Here is a 24258-nt window from a genome sequence, read left to right on the forward strand (position 1 = left end):
ACCCGGATTTTCTTTCTTCTTTTCTCTTCTCTCTGTAATACTGATTGTTCTGTAAAGCTGCTTTGTGACAAAACCTGTTGTAAAAAGCGCTATATAAATAAATTTTGCTTGCTTGCTTGCTTGCAGTGGCGGTAAATGATTTGCTAGAAAGCCAGCTTTCTTTAACTTTAGACCATTTTTGTATGTTTTTTCCTTCTCCCGAATCATGAAGCTTTGTTTTTACAGGCATTCTTCTTCACAAGCCTCGCTGCTCTCTGTAAGTTGGGAACATTTTTCTTAAAGAGGAATTGCACTGATTTTTCTAATTTGCTACATTATTCAGATTCAGATTCCTTTATTGATCCCAGGGGGAAATTGCAGTTGTTACAGTTGCAGCCACTTTTAATATTAATAATATTAATATGCGTCATAGGTTTTACTGCAGAACAATTTTTTTTATTCTCAGAATAGGTTATTAGATAAGTATATTCTATAGCGACAGCTTAGACTGCTGTGCAGTGAAATTGTTGACAAAGTCACAGGCTTGTGTGAGGGTGAGTGTGTGTGGGGCATTTGACATCAAACCGTTCTGAAGGACTGTTAATGTCTTAGTGACATAACTATATAGAAAATTTGAAAAATCGGAGGAATTCTCCTTTGTCTAATAGTGCAGTACTAAAACATACACTTGAATGTCTTTTGTGAGCATTGTTATAGACTGATGTTTTTTTTTGTTGTTTTTCTGGCTATTACAGGCATCTTCATAGTTGCCTGAGAGGGCACAGGGCATTGATTTAAGCTGACCAGCTTACTTGGTGAGTTTCCAGTTCCTAAGATTGCCTTATTAGTTTATTATACACAGTGCAGCACTGATATGGCACCTACTTGCTTCACTTATTCATAAGTCTTTAGATTGCTTGTACAGTTGTTTGCAAATGTTTGGGCACCTCTGATCAAAATATGTTTTCCTGGAAAGAGTTAATAGATTCTAGTTTAACATTTCAGGGGAAAAAATGAAAGATACAATATTAAATGTGCTGGAACTTTTGCACAGGCTACATAATTTTTTAGCTGAACGTTGTGAAGATGTGAAACATTGATCAGCCCCAATAACAAAGTTGATTTATGTAAATATAATGTCCCCCAAACCAGTGGTTTTCTAAAGGGGCCATGGTTAAAAAAAAAAAAGTGAATGATATCGCGTTGCTTCACAAATGTTTTCATTCCCCAAACAAATCTGTTCCCTCTGAATCTGCCCCCTGCATGTTCCAGTAGCCTTTATATTAGACTTTTGTCTGTTTCTGTACATTTCATGAGCCATTTTAATTAAACATGGGCAATAATAATGAAAGATGTTACTTTGTTAGAAGAGCCCTACATGAATGTAACTTGGCTTTTTTTGTGTGTTTTCACAGGTGATGAAGGAACCGAACGTCTCCCTCTATCCTTTGTCATGTCCTATCCTTTTGTATCCTGTTCTGTTCTTTTTCTCCTCTGTCTGCTTGCACCTGCAAGCTTTCTAAAAACGCCTTTCTAAACGCCCTTCTTGTCCAAAATGATGAACCCTTGCCATCGTCCAAATTGAAGAACCTATACTTGCATAAACACCCAATCCTGTGGGATTCTAACCAGATCTGTTGTACCCTGTATACTGTTTTCCTGTGATTTGTTTCAGGTCAGACGATTATTTAAAGAAGCAGTTTTTCCAGTTGAAGGCCATCACTACAGGGGCCCCAGACCATTTGCAGCTGAAGACACACATTCACATCATTCACTGAAGCTGTAGTTACTGGTCATATCTCATAGCCGTACATTGCAAGAGCAAAACAAACAGCAGCTTCAAGTGTGTATATTTATACATGAACATTTACTGTTGAAGGATTTTAGGCTTGTGCATTTATTTAATTCATTTGTCATTTTATAGTTTATTCATAGTTTAAGCCAGCTTAAAGCTCTTGATGGTGAAGAATCGTAATACTTGGGATTCAGTCATTTAATTTTTGAATTATACGAATGTTTAATGCTTCTGTTTAATTGAATAATACAGTGTGTACATTGTTTCTGCTTCTGAACATTTCTAAGCATATTTATTAAATACTGTAAGTTTATTAGAAGCGGTTAGTACTTCTTTCAGCTGCTGACTGTAGGAAGTGTGTCACCTAAGGAGATATAATCACATCTTTTGGGTACTGATTGTATGAAGTTCTCCTTTAGTAAGCTGATCATCTTCTGGGTACTGACTTTAGAAGTGGTAAGGACAGGAAACGTATCAGTCCACTCTTAATAGCACAGTCTGCTGTTTAGTGTAACTTCTGGGAACATCGTCTGGCTTTACTGCAGTCTGTATAAGCTTGTGCTGCATTAGTAGCTCTGATCCAGTAACTGCGCAGTGTATGCTGTTTGGCCCTCAGGTTTGCCGGTTTCGCTCATTCGTTGTACCGTCTGTGTGAATCTGTTATTTCTCTATAAAGTCCAGTCGTGTTTGTCTGAGCTGTTACAGTAGAAGCTTCACCTCCAGCCCTTTCCTCCTCTAGACCCTGGACAGAGCGCTCCGCTGTCTGACCGGCAACGCCGCTGCTGACCAGAGCCACATGCATCGCGGTGTTCAGAGACTGAGCGGGCAGGTTCGGGTTTTTTGATCCTCACTGCAGAACTCCTGACTGTTTAACGGCTGCAGAGCACATGGGGACAGCGGTGATGCTCATTTTCGCAAACTCAGAAGACTTGATAGAAAGGCTGCTAATTCTGTATCAGGCGTGCCTCGAACTGAATGACAGTCGGCAATACGATCTCCTTCCCGTGTCCTTTGTGAACAGAGATACGGCCACTACTGCCGACATGCAAGGCAAACTGTCTTGTGAGATTAAAACAATAGTAGACCCAGGTTCCAGTCTACGATCTGATCTCTGCCAGTCTGTGGAACAACCCACTGCTAAATTAAACAAAACACAAAGAAGGAGGCAATATTTACACCAAAAACACTAAGAAAAAAGAGCAATGCATCCAGACAGAGGAGAAGAAGACCGGGATAAACCGGAAGAACAGATATGCGACTGATCTTAAATTCAGAGAAAAGAAACAACGCAGTCGAGTAAATTACACTGAAAATGTAAATTACAGACTTGCAAAGCAAAAGTCAGTAAGAGTGAATTACATGACTAACACAACATATACAGAGGAAATGCAGACTAAATCACTTCCAGCAGCAGAGAAACACAACAATACAAACACAAACACCACAGGAGAACAATGAAACCCTGAATCCCAATGTGCTGAAGGCACCGGTCCACTTAAAGGAGATAACGAAAGCTGGTCCAAGTTATATTTGCACAGTGTGTCACAGAGCATTGTTTTCTGATCAGGTCCGTCTGTGTGATTGTACACACTACCAAAAGAATCCAGTGATGGTTTCAGCTTGTTTGACAGGAAAATATATTCACACCTGTTCGCATAACTGTCCTGATGACTGTGTAACAGAGGAAAGGAAAAGTGAGTGGATCTGCCACAGCTGCCATGATAATTTATTAAAGGGAAAGATGCCTTCCATCGCCTCCGCTAACAAATTCCAACCTGCACAGATTCCACCAGAGCTCTGCAATTTAAATATACTAGAAAGACATGTTATAGCCAAATATGTGTGTTTTGCAAAGGTCATCGGTCTTCCCAAAGGTCAGCAAAGAGCCATTAAAGGTACTGTTGCATCAGTTCCTTCAGATGGTGAAACCACTGTTAATGTTTTACCCAGACCGAGGAGCGAATCACAGCTGCTCACAGTGAAACTGTAAAGACGACTGTGCTACACAGGCCATTATCAGTTCCAGACAATATCCATGCAGAAAGTTCTTTCTGCTCTATTAAAAGAAGTGCATTCTGAGTACAGAGATATTGTGATAAACAACATGGAGCCAGATGAATTATTTGATGACCCTGTACATGACGACGATGATGATGATGCTCCAGTGGACACTGAAAACACTGGCAGAGGACACACCACAACAGAACCCTAAGAGTCAACAACATGATGAAGGTGAAAGCACAGAACAGCAGGGAGGACTCATGTCTTCAACCACCAGACCTCGGTCAGCATTTGTTGTCATATAATGATGGAGTTTTTTTGCATCGCCCCTGCTGAGAGGAATAATCCAGTAAGCATATTCAAAGTTCCTAAACTGGAAGCAATGGCCTTTCCTGTCCAGTTTCCTACAGGTGAAAACACATTTGATGAACCTCACAGACACACAGCTCTCTCACCCAGCAGATACTTCAATGCCAGGCTGTTTTCTGCTGATAATCGCTTTGCAAGGGACACAAACTACATTTTCTTTGCACAGTTTGTGACTGAAATGCATTTAGCTACTTAAAGCATGTCCATTCAGCTGAGAAAAGCAAAATCCATGACCCGTGAAGGACGCAGAATCAACAGCGCACTGTTACAGGATAAACAAGAATTAGATAAACTGGTGAGAAACAATGAGGGAACCAGATTCATGCAGCCCCTGAGAGGAACACCTGCTTTCTGGGGAAAAAACCCTAAGAGATCTGTTTGCCATGCTCAGACAGCTGGGAACTCCCACCTTCTTCTGTACATTCAGTGCTGCAGAGATGAGATGGCCAGAGGTAATCACAGCCATTAAAGCACAGCAAGGTGAAACTGTGGACTTCTCAGCCTTAGACTGGTCAGAGAAATGTGAGATTCTGCGCAGTAATCCAGTCACAGCCATGCGCATGTTTGAGAAACGTGTAGAAGCTCTCATGAACCTCATTCAGTCTCCTGCACAACCCATCGGTGAAGTGATCGACTACTTCTATCGTGTAGAATTTCAACAACAAGGCGCTCCACACATTCACTGTTTATTCTGGCTAAAAGATGCTCCAGAATTTGAAAATGATATGGATCAAGGTGTTTGTGATTTTATAGACAGATACATCTCGTGCAAACTGCCAGACCCAAACACAGACACCGAACTACACAGAATCGTGTCAGAAGTACAAACACACAGCAGAAACCACTTAAAATCACGCAAAAAGTACAATAAACACTGCAGGTTTGGATTTCCTAAACCACCTATGGCAAAAACAATCATCACACGGCCCAGACCACCCCCTGACACTGACTCAGATGATGACGGTGGAGAAAAAAATGAAACTGTGACGCACACAAAACCAAAGCTTCAGCCTGTCTGGGATCTGTTGAATGATGCGACTCAGCACTTTGACAGCATTACACAGCTGCTTGAAACAGTCGGTATGGCATACCAGGATTATAAGGAAAGTGTAAAGTCTCTCTCTACATCCAGTCTGATTATAATGGAACGTGAACCAAAAGACTGCTGGGTAAATGGCTACAATCCACTGCTTCTAAGAGCCTGGGATGCCAACATGGACATACAGTTCATCCTGAACCCATACAGCTGCATAATGTACATCCTGTCCTATATTTCAAAAGCTGAGCATGAAATGAGTGACTATCTGAAACGAATGATGAAAGACACATGTCCCAGCTCATCTGAGAGTGAAACCACGGAACAGGTCATGCAGGCCTATTCCAAAAACAGAGAGGTCAGTGCTCAAGAGGCCGTTGTTCGTACCTGCAGTCTGAAACTGAAGTCATCATCTCGTGCTGTGATTTTTATACCCACAGACGACAGTGCTGTACGGATGAGTCTGCCTATGAAGTGCTTACAGGACAAAGACCCTGATGATGAGAATGTGTGGATGACTGGATTAGCAAAGAAGTACATGGCCAGGCCGAATACACCAGAGTTTGAGAACATGTGCATGGCTGAATTTGCTAGTGAATATCGAATTGTGTATGCAGGACAAAGAAAGGGTAAAAATGTTTCTGTTTTGCAAAATAACAATGGACACATAAAAAAGCGCACCCGAGGGAAACCTGCCATCATTCGTTTTGCTTGTTTCTCACAACAAAAACACCCAGAAAAATTCTACGAAACTCTGCTGAAACTGTACCTGCCACACCGAAGCAGCGCACAGCTTAAAACTGCTCAGTTCAACACCTATGGATCTTTCTATGCCTTTGCTTCTGTAAAACTGCCAGGAACAGAGACACTTCAGCGTGTTTACACTATTGTAAATGAAAACAGAGAAAAGTATGAAAAGCACAGTGAAGCTATTGAACAGGCCATTGAACACGTGTGTGGTGACTTTAATGAAGACCAGCTGGCTACCTCAAATAAGCCCATTTTGAATTTATTTGGTTCAAAAGATTACACCCAAGTTATAAACACTGCCACAACAGGGAAAAATACACTTTGGACCCAGTGTTCATTTCCAATCCACACACCACCACTGCAGCAGGTGTTTTACACACATATTACAGCTACCACAGTCCTGTTTATTGTGTTTTGTAAGATTGAAAATCTATGCAGAATTTTTATTAAATTAACCATTTTAAACAGTTACTCATATTTAAAATACTCAGTATATAATGGATACATTAATCAATAATCAGACTAACAATAACGAAGAGCTATAGAAAATGTCAAGTTTATCCACTGACTCCTTTCTGAAGAACAAAAAATGTGTGTGTATCTCTCTCTGTGTGTCTGTGTGTGTGTGTTATACAGGTTCATCCTCTTCTCCACTCGTTCCTAATTCCACCTAATCCTGGCACCAACCCTGGCTCCACCTCATCCTGGCTTCACCTGGGCTCCACCTAATCCTAGCACCAACCCTGGTTCCACCTTATTGTGATTGTACCTCATCCTGGCTTTATCTGGGCTCTAACTTCATCCTGGCATCACCTCTTCCTGAATCCACTTTGTCCTGTCTGCACCTCATCATGGCGACACTTAATGCTTGCAGTACACTGGCTTCACTTTGTCCTCGCTCCACCCAGTCCTGGCTCCAACTATTCCAGAAAACACTACTAAACAATAAAAACATCAATGGTCATCTTACATTTGCAAAAACACACTTGGACTATTGTTTTACTGACTGACCAATCAAACATTCTAAAAAATAGAGCATAAATATTACTATTGAGGTCTAAAGCTGTAGATATGGTTAAACTGATGTTACCTGATGGCTGTAAAGTGCGTTAAGCCTGTTTAACAATTACAATTGTGCCATGGTAACTGAATTTCCACCTTAAATTTAGTGCTACCTTAAAAAGTGTTCCATCCTAAATTCTGTACCACCTTAAATTTAGTGCTAGGTTAATTGCAGTTCCACCTTAAAGTCTGTGTCACCTTAAAAGAAGTTCCACCTTAAGTTGTGTGCCACCTTAATTTTGTTTCTATGTTAATTAACGTTCCACCTTAAACACTGTGCCATATTTAGTGCTATGTTAATAGCAGTTCCACCTTAATTTTTTTGCTATGTTAATTGAGGTCTCACCTTAAAGTTAGTGACAAGTTAATAGCCGTTCCACCTTTAACATGGAGCTATGTTAATTGAAGTTCCACCTTAAATTTATTGTTATGCTATTGTTAGTTCCACCTTAAATTGAAGTTCCACCTTAAAATTCAGTGCTATCTTGGTGCAATTCCACCTTAAAAGCATTTAACCCTTAACAGAGCTGCTGAGAATAAGGCTGGGAGCTGGTGAGACATTGAGCTCCGTGCGTGGTTTGGAGCTGTTGTGTGAGAGAACAATGCATTGTGACATCATGTCTGGCAGTCTGCCAAAAGCCTCCCCATTCATTCCCTATGGGAAAAAAATCCACTTTGAACGTTAATATTCCGGAAACCGTACGTCGGATCGCTTAGAAAAGCACAAGCAACCTAATCGGGTATAGGCCCTACGATCCTGTAAAATTTCGTGGCTCTAGCTCGAAAACTGTGGGACGAGAAACTGTTTAAATTTTGAGCATAGAATAATAATAAGAAGTTTGCGAAGAACCTTTTATCTACTTTTCCAGAAAGAGTTGTGGTTACTTTTTTGCTCCTTTCAAAGAATGATTGTCAGAGTATTTGTGATTCTCCACCTGACACACCAAATAAGCCCAACTGACAGTGTGAACAAGTCACTGCATTTAATCCACTGCCAGAAAGAAACATACACAAGAAAAGCTGCAAATTAACAAAAAGATTACCATAAAATGTGTCTAACAATCAAACCTACACACCCAAGGGCATGATATCCAAGAAAAATTAAGAATAAATGCAAAGTCAATCATTCCAGGTTTTTCATAACAGAAATAACAAACCAGAGAATTTTATGAAAACTTTTCTACTTTTGAAATAATACTGCTCCAATTTAAACATTTCAGCAAGATACATATGATCATACTGTTAGCCCCATTTTACCCTGTTCTTCAGTGGTCATGACCCCTATAGTTCCTCACAGAGTACAGAGGTACTATTTGGGTGGTGGATCATTCTCAACAATTCAGTAACACTGACATGGTAGTGGTGTGTTGTGCTGGTCTGAGGGGATCAGACACAGCAGTGCTGCTGGAGATTTTAAACACCTCAGTGTCACTGCTGGACTAAGAGTAGACCACCAACCAAAAATATTCAGCCGACAACGTCCTATGACCACTGCTGAAGGACTAGACAATAATTAGCTCACACTGTACAGCAAGAGAGGCCATCTCTCTCTTTTTACATCTACAGGGTGAACCGACAACACAGCTGCATCTAATAGAGTGGACAGTGAGTGGACAGTGTTTTAAAATGAGCATAGAAACAAGGAGGTGGTCATAATGTGATGTCTGATCGGTGAGTGTACAGACATTCACATTCAGAGTCTTTATTAAGCTTCAGCAACACTTCAGCCTCAAAATCCTCATCAGACCTTGGCTCTGTTTGGGGTGAGGATCAGGCCTGAATAATCTCTGCACTGCTGCAGCTCCACAGAACTAGATTTTTAGAGTTAACGCATAACGGCTAATTCACCAACCTCTAACGCTGAAGGCTGACATGCAGACTGTTCATCACACAGCAACGCAGAGAACGAAAGAAGTGATCATTTGGAGATGAATGGACTGTACATTAATTTACATTATAAATCTTAAATGGCGCAGCAGTACAATCTGGCACCTCAGGCATCATTTAAGGTGGAATAGGACAATTCAAAAGAGAAACTGGAGGATGAGAAGCGACTTCAACCTCATAAAAAGTCAAACATTGAGAGACATTTTATTAGAAAGTCGGGGAAAAGTTTCCTACAGAATTACAACCGCAATTCCAATTAAGTTGGGATGTTGTGGAAAACATAAATAAAAACAGAATACGATGATTTGCAAATCCTTTCAACCTATATTCAATTGAATACACTACAAAGACAAGATATGTAAATGTTCAAACATAATAAAGTTTATTGTTTTTTTGCAAATATTCACTCATTTTGAATTAGATGCCTGCAACATGTTCCAAAGAAGTTGGGACAGGGGCAACAAAAGACTTGGAAAGTTGAGGAATGCTCAAAAATACCTGTTTGGAACATTCCTGTTTGGAACCACAGGTGAACAGATTAATTGGAAACAGGAGCGTGTCATGAATGGGTATAAAGGAAGCATCCCTGAAAGGCTCAGTCGTTCACAAGCAAGGACGGGCGAGGTTCACTACTTTGTGAACAACTCCATGAGCAAATAGTCCAACAGTTTAAGAACAATGTTTCTCAACGTGCAACTGCAAGGAATTTAATTTCATCATCTACAGTCCATAATATCATCAAAAGATTCAGAGAATCTGGAGAAACCAGCACTGAATGCCCATGACCTTCGATCCCTCAGGCGGCACTGCATTAAAAACCCACATCATTCTGTAACAGATATTCCCACATGGGCTCAAGAACACTTCGGAAATCCACTGTCAGTGAACTCAGTTCGTCGCTCCATCTACCAGTGCAAGTTAAGACTCTGCCATGCAAAGCGAAGCCACATATCAACACCACCCAGAAACGCCGCCGGCTTCTCTGGGCCGAGCTCATCTGAGATGGACTGATGCAGAGTGGAAAAGTGTCCTGTGGTCTGACGCGTCCACATTTCACACTGTTTCTGGAAATCATGGACATCGTGTCCTTCAGGCCAAAGGGCAAAAGGACTGTCTGGATTGTTATCAGCGCAAATCATCGAGACATAACCAAATTAAGACATGTACTGTCTTCTGGATGCTGTCCTTACAAGAACTAGAAAGTCTGACCATGTCAGCCCAGTTTCTTCCACTGTTCTTTGGTTGCCATTTAAATTCCACACAGAGTGCAAATTTCTTCTGGTGACATGCAAAGCTCAAGTATGTCTTATTGCGAACAGTCAGACCCACTTAAATCACAAGGTGTATGTGTCTTAAAATTTGAGAGGCTGAAGCTCCTCCCACACTCTGAGCAATGATGCAGTTTCTTTCAGTTGTGAATGCGCTGGTGAATCTTGAGGGCACCAATTTCTCTAAAACTCTTTCCACATTCAAAGCAGTAATACGGTTTCTGTCCTGTGTGAATGCGCTGGTGTATTTGGAGATAACTCTGTGTAGTAAAACTCTTTCCACACTGTAAGCAGTGATACGGTTTCTCTCCTGTGTGAACGCGCTGGTGTGTTTGGAGACTACCCTGTTGAGTAAAACTCCGTCCACACTCTGAGCAGAGATACGGCTTCTCTCCTGTGTGAATGCGCTGGTGTCGTTGGAGATGACTCTGTCGACTAAATCTCTTCCCACAGTCTGAGCAGTGATATGGTTTCTCTCCTGTGTGAATGCGCTGGTGTCGTTGGAGATGACTCTGTCGACTAAATCTCTTCCCACAGTCTGAGCAGTGATATGGTTTCTCTCCTGTGTGAATGCGCTGGTGTTTGCTGAGGTTACTACTTCCTCTAAAACTCTTTCCACACTCTGAACAGTAATACGGTTTCTCTCCTGTGTGAATGCGCTGGTGTGTTTTAAGAGCACTCTGTGTTGTAAAACCTTTCCCACATTCTGAGCATACGGTTTCTCTCCTGTGTGAATACGCTGGTGTCGTTGGAGACTACCCTGTGTAGTAAAACTCTTTCCACAGTCTGAGCAGTAGTGAGCTCTTTTCTTACTGGTAGTCTTCTGTCTTGGTTTGCAAGGGGAGTTCATGTGAAGACCAGAAGAAATTTTCTGAGTACTGGAGCTTCTGGATGCCATATTCTCACATTCAGCCTTAATTTATTTAAGCAGCTTCTTGATGTGTTTAAGTACCATCCACAGACATATGCAGGAAGGCACTTGGAAAGCATTTGCTCATCATCTGGAGCAGGAGATCATTCTGGAGGAGAATGTGGGGGGGGGGTGTTAATCCAAATGGTTAATCCAAAATTATAGTAGAAAAGGAAAAAAAAAAAGGGATATGTGTCTCCAAAACAATTTCTGACGGATATAACATATGTTACAGCATAAATTATAGACTTTTTCCTGCAAATGACCACCACAGACATTTTAAACTGAAGAAGATTATGGCCAGGACTGCAAAAATGACAAATGCAAATGTAGAGCCAAAAAGCAACTGTCTTCAAAAGAAACGTTCCCCCATTTGAAGGCAACTCCCAACCTTTACTAACCACGACTAAAGGTCTCAAATATTGCAGCAGATTTGCTGCTCCCAAAAGAAGCTGAAAAAACATTCACTTAAATGAAATAAGTAATGAACTAAAACAATCCTAACATAAATGCAATAGCTTTAACATTTTTATAAGCAGAAAGTTAACTCAATAATTACTGAGTAACTTAACAGAAAATCAGTATAGAATCTAAAGTTTGTTTCCCTCTCTATATATCTCTAAGACTGAGTTATAAACACAGTGTAAATGTAGCCCAGCATTAAGTGTTCCCAGTGGGAAATTAACTGAAATTTTACTGGACCAGAATGCATCTTGGATGTGCGACATGTGAGTATAGGAACTACAACATCATTTCCAAAAAAGTTGAGATGCCATGTAAAATACAAGTTCTCCATGTAAATAAAAATAAAGATGCAGTGCAGTTATATGCAAATCCCAGGTCCTAGGTGATGGGCCAGACAAAGGGTGGAGCCAGGCCTGGGGGAGGCTCCTCGGCAAGTGCCTTGTGGCCGGGCCTTTACCCATGGGTCCCAGCCAGGCTCAGCCCAAAGAGTTACATGAGTCCACTCTCCCATGGACCCACCCCACCCGTGGGAGAGGTGCTTATGGGGGTCTGCTGCACTGTGGATCAGGTGGCAGCCAAAGGCAGGGGCCTTGGCGTTCCAATCCTTGGCTACTGAAACTGGCTCTCAGGAACATGGAACGTGACCTCTCTGGCAGGGAAAAAACCCAAGCTAGTGTATGAGGCTGAGAGATACCAACTAGGTATAGTTGGGCTCACCTCAACACATGGCAGGGGCTCTGGAATAGACTCTCTCAAAAGGGGTTGGACTTTATTCCCCTCTGGAGTTGTCCTGGCTGAGAGGCGTCGGGCAGTGGGCTTACTCATAGCTCACTGGCTCAGCGCCTGTACGTTGGGGTTTTCTCTGGTGGACGAGAGGGTTATATCCCTGCGCCTTCTGGTCAGGGAACGGGCTCTGACTGTTGTCTGTGCTTATGCACTGAACAGTAGTTCAGAGTACCCTGCCCTGGAGGGGATACTGGAAAGTGGGTGACTTCAAATGGGTGACTTCAATGCTCATGTGGGCAATGACAGTGAGCCCTGGAAGATTGGCAAGATTGGAAGAAACAGCCTCCCCGATCTGAACCCGAGTGGTGTTTTGTTATTGGAGTTCTGTGCTCGCCACAGTCTGTCCATAACAAACACCATGTTCGAACACGAAGGTGTGCATAAGTGTACATGGCATGAGGACACCTTAGGCCGCAGTTCGTTGATCGACTTCGTAGTTGTGTCATCCGATTTGCTACCATGTGTTTTGGACACCCGAGTGAAGGGAGGAGCGGAACTGTCAACCAATCACCACCTAGTGTTGAGTTGGATCAGATGGCGGGTGAAAATACCAGACAGACCTGGCAAACCCAAACGTGTTGTGAGGGTTTGTTGGGAACGTCTGGCAGAGGAACCTACCAGAAAGATCTTCAACTCCCACATCTGACAGAGCTTCGACCTCATACCGAGGGAGGCCGGTGACATTGAGTCCGAGTGGGCCCTGTTCCGTGCCTCCATTGTCGATGCAGCGGATTGGAGCTGTGGCCGCAAGGTCGTACCTGGCTGTCGTGGCAATCCCCAAACCCATTGGTGAACACCTTGGGTAAAGGAAGCCGTCATGCTGAAGAAAGAGCCCTGTCGGGCCTGGTTGGCTTGTGGGACTCTGGAGGCAAAAGATGGGTACCGAAAGGCCAAGTGGGCCGTGGCTTCAGCGGTTGCTGAGGCAAAAACCCGGGTGTGGGAGGAGTTTGGTGAGGCCATGGAGAAAGACTATTGACAGGCACTTTGGGGGAGCCTGCTGACTTCAACTTGGGACATCACTGGATGGTGGAAGGAATACTTCAAGGATCTTCTCAATCCCACCAACAATCTTTCCCTAGAGGAGGCAGAGCTTGGAGATCCGAACAAGGGTCCGTCCATCACTGAGGTAGCCAAGGTGGCTGGAAAACTCCTTGGTGGCAGAGCACCAGGGGTGGATGAGATATGCCCGGAATTCCTGAGGGCTCTGGATGTTGTAAGGCTGTCTTGGTTGACAGGCCTCTGCAACATCGCGTGGACATCTGGGACGGTCCCCCTGGAATGGCAGACTGGGGTGGTGGTCCAGCTTTTTAAGAAAGGGTGTGTTCTAACTACCAAGGGATCACACTTCTCAGCCTACCTGGTAAGGTCTATTCAGGGGTACTGGAGAAGAGAGTCCGACTGATAGTTGAATCTCTGCTACAAGAGGAACAATGCGGTTTTCGCCCAGGTCGTGGAACACTGGACCAGCTTTTTATCCTCACCACAGAGAATAAAAAGGAGGGTGCGTGCGAGTTCGCCCAGCCAGCCCACATGTGTTTTGTGGGTTTGGAGAAGACATTCGACCACATCCCTGGGGGATCCTGTGGGGAGTGCTCTGGGAGTGTGGGGTGAGGGGCTCATTGTTACGGGCCACTGAGTCCCTTTACAAACGGAGCAGGAGCTTGGTTCATATAGCCGGCAGTAAGTCGAATTGGTTTCCAGTCAGAGTTGGACTCTGCCAGGGCTGTCTTGTCACTGATTCTGTTCATAACTTTTATAGTAAGACTTTCTCGGAACAGCCAAGCAGCGGAGCGTGTCCAGTATGGTGGCCTCAGGATTTCACGTCTGCTTTTTGCGGATGATGTGGTCCTGTTAGCGTCATCAGGCCAGGACCTCCAGCTTTCTCTGGACCAGTTTGCAGCCGAGTGTGAAGCGGCTGGGATGAATATCAGCACCTTTAAATCTGAGACCATGGTCCTCAGTGGGAAAAGGGTGGAATGCTCTGTCCAGATCGGGAGTGAATTCTTGCCCCAAGTGGAGGACCAGTGGAGGTTAAATGTTTTGGGAATTTTGCTCATGAGTGAAGGAAGGATACAGCAAGTGGTTGACAGGCGGATTGGTGTGGTGTCTGCAGTAATGCAGTAATGAAGAGAGAGCTGAGCCAGAAAGCGAAGCTGTCAATTTACCAGACAATCTACGTTCCGACTCTCACCTATGGTCAGGAGCGTTGGGTAGTGACCGAAAGAACGAGATCGCGGATTCAAGTGGCCGAAATGAGCTTTCTCTGCAGGGTCACTGGGCTCTCAAAGATACGGTGAGAAAATATTTTCGGCTATTTGGAAGAAGCTCGGAGTAGAGCCGCTGCTCCTGAACGTTGAGAGAAGCCAGTTGAGGTGGTTCGGGCATCTGGCAAGGATTGCCTCTGGACGCCTCTCTAGGGAGGTGTTCCAGACATGTCCGATGGGGAGGAGACCCCGGGGAAGACCCAGGACACAGAGGGATTATATCTCTCGACTGTCTTGGGAATGCCTCGGTATCCCTCCGGAAGAGCTGGAGGAGGTGGCAGGGGAGAGGGAGGCCTGGGCCTCTTTGCTTAGGCTGCTGCACCTGCAACCTGGATAAGCAGTTGAGGATGGATGAATATATGCAAATCATGTGCAAATCTTACAAATTATATACAACCCATATTTTTAAAGGAAAATACTACAAAGACAATGAGTTGAAACTGAGAAATGTTACTTTTTTTTTCTTTTTTTTTTAAATATATGCTTTGCATTTTGAATTTGATGCTGACAAGACATGCCAAAACATTTGAGATGTCACCCATAACATGTGCACTAATGCCCCCCGATACCATCGTGATTAGTGGCTTTTGAACTGTGCACTGATAACAAGCTGAGTGGTCTTTAGCTCAGAGGACACAGTGTCCATGATTTTTTTTTTTTTTTTTTAAGAATTTCAAATGTTGATTTGTCAGACCACAGGACACTTTTCCACTTCCCTTCAGTCCACTTTATATGAGCTCAGGCCCAGAGAAGGCAGCTGTTTTTCTGAATCCTGTTTATATTTGGTTTCTTTTTTGTGTTTAAGAGTTTTAACTTTGTCAATCCAGTGACGAACTGTTTTCACATACAGTGGTTTTCAGAAGTGTTTGAGTACATGCAGTGACTTCCACTACAGAATCCTGTCTGATTTTAATGCAGTGCTGTCTGAGGGCCCAAAGGCCATGGCCAGTAAATACTTGTGTATTATATTCAGAGATTTCTCCATATTCCATTGCTATTTAAATGATATTATGTACCGCAGACAATGAGAAGCAAAAATTCTTTGCTGTTTTATGTTGAGAAACACTATATTTGAATTGTCATGCTACATGATTGTGCAGTCTTTCACAGAGTGGTGAACCCCTCCTCATCTTTTTTCCTGAAAGACTCCACCTCTCCAAGATGCTCATTATACCCAGTCATGTTACTGACCTGCTGCCAATCAACTACCAGGTTTTGTTTAGTATTACACAACTTCACCAGTCTTGTGTATCCCTGTCCCAACTTCACTGGAACATGTTTTTTATATCCAGTTTTTTGTGGCCTTGTCCCAACGTCATTGGAACATGTTGTTGGCATCAAATTCAAAATGGGCAAATATTTTCCAAAAAGCAATTAAATTTCTCACTTTCCACATTTGATACATTATTTCCATCCATTACCTTCCGCTTCTCCTGGGAATGGGTCACTGTGAGGCCCAGACATCCCTTTCCCCAGCCACTTCCACTAGCTCCCTGGGGGGATTCCGAGGCGCTCCCAGGCCAGCTGGGCGATATAGTCACGCCAGCGTGTCCTGGGTCTTCCCCAGGCGGACCTGCCTGTGACACCTCCCGCGGGAGGCATCCAGGAGGCATCCTAACCAGATGCCTGAACCACCTTACCTGGCTCCTCTCGATGTGGAGAAGCAGCGGCTCTTCTCAGAGTACTCTGACCCAGCACCAATCCGCCTGTCAATCTCCCGCTCCCTTGTACCATCACTCGTGAACAAGACCCCAAGATACTTAAACTGCTCCACTTGAGGCAAGGGCTTATCCCGACCTAGAGAGGGCTCTCCACCCTTTTCCGCCTGAGAACCATGGCCTCGGATTTGGAGGTACTGATTCTCATCCCGGCCGCTTCACACTCAGCTGCAAACTGACCCAGCGAAAGCTGAAGTTCACGGCCTGATGTCCCAAATAGGACCACATCATCTGCAAACAGCAGCGATGTGACCTTGAGGTCACCAAACTGGACACCCTCCATCCCCGGACTGCGCCTAGAAATTCTATCCATAAAAATTATGAATAGAATCGGTGACAAAGGGCAGCCCTGACGGAGTCCAACTCTCACTGGGAACGAGTCTGATTTACTGCCGGCCATGTGAACCAAACTCCTGCTTTGTTTGTACAGGGCCTGAATGGCTCGTAGCAAAGAGCCATGTACCCCGTACTCCCGAAGCACCTCCCACAGAATACCCCGGGGAACACAGTCGAATGCCTTCTCCAAATCCACAAAGCACATGTGGACTGGTTGGGCAAACTCCCATGAACCCTCCAGAATCCTGGACAGGGTGAAGAGTTTGTCCAGTGTTCCACGACCAGGGCGGAACCCGCACTGCTCCTCCTGAATCTAAGGTGCGACTATAATATATATATACTGGACTCTCTTCTCCAGTACCCCTGAATTGACCTTACCAGGGAGGCTGAGGAGTGTGATTCCCCTGTAGTTGGAACACACCCTCCGGTCCCCCTTTTTAAAAAGAGGCATCACCACCCCAGTCTGCCAATCCAGTGGCACCGCCCCCGATGTCCACGTAATGTTGAAAAGGCGTGTCAGCCAAGAGAGCCCCACAACATCCAGAGCCTTGAACACTACATTATTTTGTAGTGCTAATTAAATCTAGGGACTAAATGATTTGCACATCACTGCATTTTCTATTTTATTTATATTTCCTGCAGCGTTTTTTTAATTGAAGGTATAATTCACCTTTCAGGAATATGAAAGACGTGTGAACTCTGCTCAGGAAGTCTCTTCACACCTCATCTCTGGCAGTTCCCACCTCTAAAGGACCTGTGAGCCCCTCCCCACCACCCTCTCCCATCACCCCCACACAGACCTTTATTCAAACAGCTACTATTAGATTATTACTTCCGTTCAAAACGTCCACGCTTCAACATTTCCGCTTTAGGCTTACTACAAGAAGATGGAGGAATAAAAAGACGCGCTGAGTCCCTAAAACCAGTCTGAGCCGCTCTAAACAGAGAAAACAGAGAGAAAAAGAGATAAACGGCTCTTTACCTTCAGCAGATCGGCTCCTGATTCTCTCTAAAACCCCGAAGCTCTTGTTGTTGTTGTTATTCTTCTTCGTCTTTTTCTCCTCCTCCACTTTTTATTTTGGAGATCCACCGTTTTAGCGCCCCCAGGTGACGTGGATCTCGGGACGTTACTTTTCTAATCCCACCTGTATTCCGACAAACCCCGCCTCCTGCGCTCCGATTGGTTAGAAGTTCATAAGAGCAGCTGTGCGTTTATTTACTGCAGCAGTTTTAAATTTACATAAATATGACATAAATAATGGAACAATGATGACGGAACATATTCAATAAACCAATTATATCATCAACTGCAGGACACTGGTCAGAACTTTGTCAGCAGACTATCAGACACTGCTGGAGGACAGTTTGTGTGATTCAGTTTTTAGGTGATGCTGTTTTTATGTCTGTAAACAGTGAAAGATCTGCATTTTAGTTTAAAATAAAATGATTAAAACTGGCATTTATCACAAAACTCCTCAAATGTCTGTCCACCTTTAATGTGGAGATCTGGGGCTGTGCCTCCTCACTGCCTCTGAACTTCTCTATGAACTATATTCATTAAAAACTCCCACTGACACCATCATTACAATGTTATGTTATGTTATTTATTTATTATTATTTTTAAAAAATTTACCCAATTTTTCTCCCCAATTTAGTCATCTCCAGTTCCACCTGCTACTTAGGACTCTCCCAATCACACAATGCTACCAGTGCTAGGAGGGTGAGGGCAGCACAGGCTTCCTCTGAGACCTCTGAAACCAGCCGCTGCTTCTTTTCAAACTGCCCCTCACACAACATCACCGAACAGCCGGACGCGCTCGGAGGAAAGTGCTGACTGCCAGATCTTTTACGTCAGCTAACCGACGCCTGCACTGACTACCATCACATTGAGTGATGGTGGGGAGGGGACCGTCCTACCTGAGTGACGTGCGAGCAGCGGGACGACAGCACCAGCGTCTCAGTTTACTATAATTCCCTGTATCCATGGACCCCTGGATCTGCTGCCTTTATCTAGGGGGGAACATTAGCTACCAAAAGCTAAACTGAACAAGTGAGTTTTCAGCCTAGTCTTAAAGATTGAGACTGTGTCTGTGTCCCGAACAGTTTCTGGAAGATCATTCCAGAGTTTGGGGGCTTTATAAGAAAAAGCTCTTCCCCCAGCTGAAACCTTCTGAATTCTGGGGGCTACTCTGGTCTGCTCTCTGCTACTGTCTTGCTGCTGTTGCTGGTGGTGTGCTGATTGCTAGCTCTCTTTTATTTACTTCAATTTCTACATTTACCCCTGTTTTCTTCCTCTTTCACCCTTCATACTTACTAATCCACCTTTAGCCTGCTTCCACTTTGCTCTACCCACCTATTAATCCACTCTTAGCTCACTTTTACAGACTTCTTCCACAGGTTTGCTGGATTAGCTGTTTGCTGCTGCTGTTTGGTTTGTGTTAGTTTCTAATTTCAACTGAAACAAGGTGAGTGCTTTTTTGTCATGGCTACTGCTGGGTTTTTCTCTTGTTCAGAGTGTGGCATGTTTAGTTTAGACCCCTTCTCCACCGATAGTCATAATGATAGTGGTGTTTGTTCAAAGTGCAAGCTAGTTAACTGCCTGGTAGAGAAGGTGGACAAGTTAGAGCTGCGTATCCGGGGTTTAATAAGGGATAGACAGCAAGGGTCACTGTTAGCAGCCCCGGGTACACCAGGGAGAGCTAGTACCCCCTCGACTCCGGCCTTAGAGCCCCCACAGCAGGGCGAATGGGTAACGTCTCGGCGGCATAGTCGAAAGGCTAAGGCTAATGCTACTGCAAAGGCCACAGCCAGCCCACCTGTACACCATGCTCCCCCAGTTCACGTGTCAAACAGGTTTGCCCCGCTCAGTGAAGCACCCGCTGAGGAGCCTGTTAAAGGTACTCTGGTGATAGGAGATTCTAACGTCCGGCACGTGAAATTAGCTACTCCTTTAGGGGCACCAGCGGCTAGAGTTATCTGCTTACCGGGAGCCAGAGCACCGGACATTAGTGGCAACCTTAGGCTGTTAGCAAATAGGAGATATTCGAGGGTAGTTATTCATGTAGGGGCCAATGATATTCGTCTGCGGCAGTCTGAAGTAACTAAGGCGAATATTAAAGAGGTGGTTAAACAGGCCCAGACGCTGTCCGAAGAGGTAATCTGTTCTGGCCCCATCCCAATGAGGCGTGGCGATGAAGCTTACAGCAGGCTTTCTTCGCTGAACCGCTGGATGTCCAAGTGGTGTACGGACAATCATGTGGGCTTTATAGACAACTGGCTAATGTTTGAGGGCAAGCCTGGTCTTTTAGGTAGGGATGGTGTCCACCCCACGCGGGATGGTGCTGCCTTACTTTCGTGCAGCATAGCACATAGTCTCTTAGTTAGTCGGCAGAGTAGCAGTAGCCTTAGAAGCTGCTGACAAACCGGAGCCGGGACCAGGCCGCAGACAGAGAGGCTTAACCGACCGTCTGTGAGCTGCAAAGAGACGTTACCTAGATACCAATGTATTCAGACTGTGTCTGTCCCCCGAGTCAAACATAAATGTCAAAAAACTCAAACAGTAAATCTAAATAACCTAACGTATATTAAACAATCATATCCAGACTGTAGCACTAGCACTTCAAAACTAAAGATTGGTTTACTTAACATAAGATCTCTAAATTCAAAAGCAGTAATAGTGAATGAAATCATAACTGATCAGAAATTTGATGTGTTGTGCCTCACTGAAACCTGGATTAGACCCGATGAATATTTAGCATTAAACGAAGCCACCCCTGCAGGCTATAATTATATACACAACCCCAGATCGTCCGGTAGAGGAGGCGGGGTCTGCATAATTTTTAGAAATTCCCTAGCTGTCAATCAGAAACACTATGATAATTTCACTTCTTTTGAGCTTCTTTACATCAATATAATTAATCCAATTACAAAACAGAATGCATTTTCTTTAATTAATATTTACAGACCACCAGGACCCTATGTAGAATTTTTAAAAGAATTTAGTGATTTCGCTGCAGATTTAGCAGTTTGTAGTGATAAAGTAATTATAGTAGGAGACTTCAACATTCATTTTGAAAAAGTTGATGACTCATTAAAAAAGGCTTTTGCATCAATTCTAGACTCAGTTGGTATTGCTCAAAATGTAACAGGACCTACGCATTACTGTAATCATACTCTGGATCTGGTTTTGACCCTGGGTGTTAGCATAGATAACCTAGATATTCTTTCTCAAACCTCAGTAATCTCAGATCATTATCTTATTTCTTTTAAACTTCATCTTAGTCATAATATACGTACATCCCCCAGCTACTCTATGAAACGTTCAATAACGCCCTTTACCGCTCAACAATTTACTGATAACCTTCCTGATTTATCAACCATAGTGTACTCTCCAGGTAACCCAGCAGAACTAGACAAACTAACTGATTGTTTAGAAAATACCTTCCGGTCTACTTTAGATGGTGTAGCACCACTTAAACACAAAAAAGAGAGACAGAAAAAACTTGCGCCGTGGTATAACGACCAAACTCGTACTTTAAAGCAATTAGTACGAAATTTTGAGCGAAAATGGCGATCAACCAAACTGGAAGTATTCCACTCTGCTTGGAAAGACAGTATTGTTGAATATAGAAGAGAAATTAATAAAGCCCGCTCAGAGTATCTGGCCTCTCAGATCGAGATTAATAAAAACAACCCTAGAGTTCTCTTTAGTGTTATTTCTAAACTGACTAAAAATCAGGCAGGTACTGATCCTCAGATTCCAGCAATCCACACTAGCAATGCTTTTATGGACTATTTTGATAATAAAATCGAAAATATTCGGGACAAAATTCAACAGATAAATAGCACATCTTGTCTGTCATCTGGTGTGGCTGATATAGAACAAAATCCAGCTACCGAAGTCAGGTTGGAAGTTTTTAACCCACTACATCATTTAGAACTGGAGAAAATTATCTCCTCATCAAACTGCACAACCTGTACACTTGATGCAGTTCCCACAAAACTATTAAAACAGGTATTACCAGACATAATTAAACCACTATTAACAATAGTAAACTCATCATTAAACCTGGGGTATGTTCCCAAAGCCTTTAAACTAGCAGTAATTAAACCTTTGATCAAGAAACCAAATCTTGATCCTAGTGTACTATCTAACTATAGACCTATTTCAAATTTACCATTTATTTCTAAGATTTTAGAAAAGGCCGTGGCCCAACAACTTGGCTCTTATCTGCAAAGAAACCAGATCTATGAAAAATTCCAATCTGGATTTAGGCCTCATCATAGCACTGAGACAGCTCTAGTTAAGATAACAAATGATCTGCTTCTTGCCGCTGACCAAGGCTGCGTTTCTTTACTGGTACTTCTTGATCTGAGCGCAGCTTTTGATACAATAGATCATAATATCCTCCTAGAAAGATTAGAGAAAATGGTCAGTATAACTGGAACTGCCTTATCGTGGTTCAAATCATACTTGACCGATCGTTTTCAGTTTGTGAGGGTAAATAATATACCCTCCAATTATACAAAGGTTAGATATGGAGTTCCACAAGGCTCTATCTTAGGACCGTTATTATTTACGTTATACATGCTCCCCCTGGGCAAAGTTATTAGAAAACATAATGTTAATTTTCATTGTTATGCAGACGACACGCAGCTCTTCATATCAGCCAAACCTGATGACAAACAGAGAATAAAGAAAATGGAGGATTGCGTAAAAGATGTGAAATCATGGATGTCACACAACTTTCTTCTATTAAATAGTGATAAAACAGAAGTTCTTCTATTAGGCCCTAAAGCTGCTAGAAATAAATTATCACACCTAATGTTGAATCTGGCCGACTTCTCAGTCACACCTGGTTCAACAGCTAAAAATCTTGGCGTTATCATAGATTCAGATCTAGCATTTGATAAACACATATCTAATGTTACTAAAACAGCTTTTCTACATCTCCGTAACATCGCCAAGCTAAGAAATGCTTTATCCTTACATGACGCAGAAAAATTAGTACATGCCTTCATTACGTCAAGGCTAGACTACTGTAATGCGCTACTGTCAGGATGTTCTAGCAGTAACTTAAATAAACTTCAGCTAGTTCAAAATGCTGCAGCCAGGGTCCTTACTAAAACTAGAAAATTTGACCATATTAGTCCAGTCCTATCAGCTCTTCACTGGCTTCCAGTCAAATTCCGCATAGACTATAAAATTCTCCTGTTAACGTATAAAGCCCTACATGGGCTCGCTCCTGAGTATCTGAGAGACCTTATCTCCTATTATGAACCACCACGATTACTTAGATCACAGGGTGCTGGCTTCCTAGTAGTTCCCAAAATTCAGAGAAGCTCTGCAGGAGGAAGAGCTTTCTCTTATAAAGCGCCCCAACTCTGGAATAATCTCCCCGATAATGTTCGGGACTCAGACACAGTCTCAATCTTTAAGTCTAGACTAAAAACTTACTTGTTTAGTTTAGCTTTTGGTAGTTAATGTTAATTCCCTTTAGATAAGGCTGCAGATCCAGGGGTTCATGGACATAGTGAATTGTGGGTAAACTGAGATGCTGGTGCTGCTGTCACTCACTACATGCAGTCACTCAGGTTTGTGGACGGTGGAGTGGGTGAATGCCAGTGTCTCAGGGAGCCTCCGTGTCTATGTTACCTTCTGGCTCTCTCCCTTTAGTTAGGCTGTCATATTCAGACCTGCCGGAGTCATTAGTCACACTCTGATAATTTTTTACATTTTCTGTTCTTCATAAATCCAGTCTAAACTAATTCCTAAATCTTTCCTTCCTCCGAGTTACTGACTGTCCACCGGTCCGGCCCAATACTGATGGATGTCCCACCCTCAAGTCCCCCTGTCCCCCTGATTGACCAGACTGATGGAAGTTTCTGGAACGCAGCTTCTCCACTACAGATCACATCCAAATCTATATGAACTCTAATTGTTTCCACTGTTGATTATACACACCTGAATATATTAGAACTGCGTGGATGTAAAATTGACTTTTCAATGTTTAACTTATAAGTTGTCTGACCAGTGGTAGGACGGTCCCCCCTTTAGATGTGAGTCTTGGTCCTCCCGAGGTTTCTTCCTCCTCCAGCTCTGAGGGAGTTTTTCCTTGCCTCAGCGCTCACGGGGGTTCTGTATATTCTGTATATTATGTTCAGTGTTTTGTCTGATTCTCTGTGCTGTGATTCCCATTTTTGTAAAGCTGCTTTGTGACAACATCAGTTGTAAAAAGCGCTATATAAATAAATTTGATTTGATTGGATTTGATATTAATAAGCCAGCACTCTGTGATCATAGTCATAGTAGTCATGATGGCTCGTAATGAGAAACAAGGTCTTGTAAGTACTCGGGAGCGAGACCATGTAGGGCTTTATAAGTCAATAAAAGGATTTTACAATCAATACGGAATTTAATAGGCAGCCAATGAAGTGATGATAGAGCTGTACTGATATGATCAGATGTTCTAGTTTTAGTGAGGACCCTGGCTGCGGTGTTTTGGACTAGTTGGAGTTTGTTTAAATTCCTGCTTGTACATCCTGACAGTAGCGCGTTACAGTAGACTAGCCTGGAAGTAATAAAAGCGTGTACTAGTGTTTCTGCATCACGCAGGGACAGGGCATTTCTGA

At 43.2% G+C, this 24258-nt stretch overlaps 1 long non-coding RNA gene and 1 pseudogene across 1 annotated transcript; one reads left to right on the forward strand and one right to left on the reverse strand.

Moving 5' to 3' along the window:
- LOC108413175 overlaps positions 1-24258 on the reverse strand; it is a 250452-nt pseudogene that overhangs the window by 111376 nt on the left and 114818 nt on the right.
- On the forward strand, positions 105-2093 carry LOC108416768. The gene is made up of 3 exons (XR_001857251.2): positions 105-256; positions 735-794; positions 1395-2093. It is a non-coding gene; the product is annotated as an uncharacterized LOC108416768 (long non-coding RNA).

Source organism: Pygocentrus nattereri, chromosome 2 (assembly GCF_015220715.1).
Source record: "Pygocentrus nattereri isolate fPygNat1 chromosome 2, fPygNat1.pri, whole genome shotgun sequence".
Lineage (NCBI taxonomy): Eukaryota > Metazoa > Chordata > Actinopteri > Characiformes > Serrasalmidae > Pygocentrus > Pygocentrus nattereri.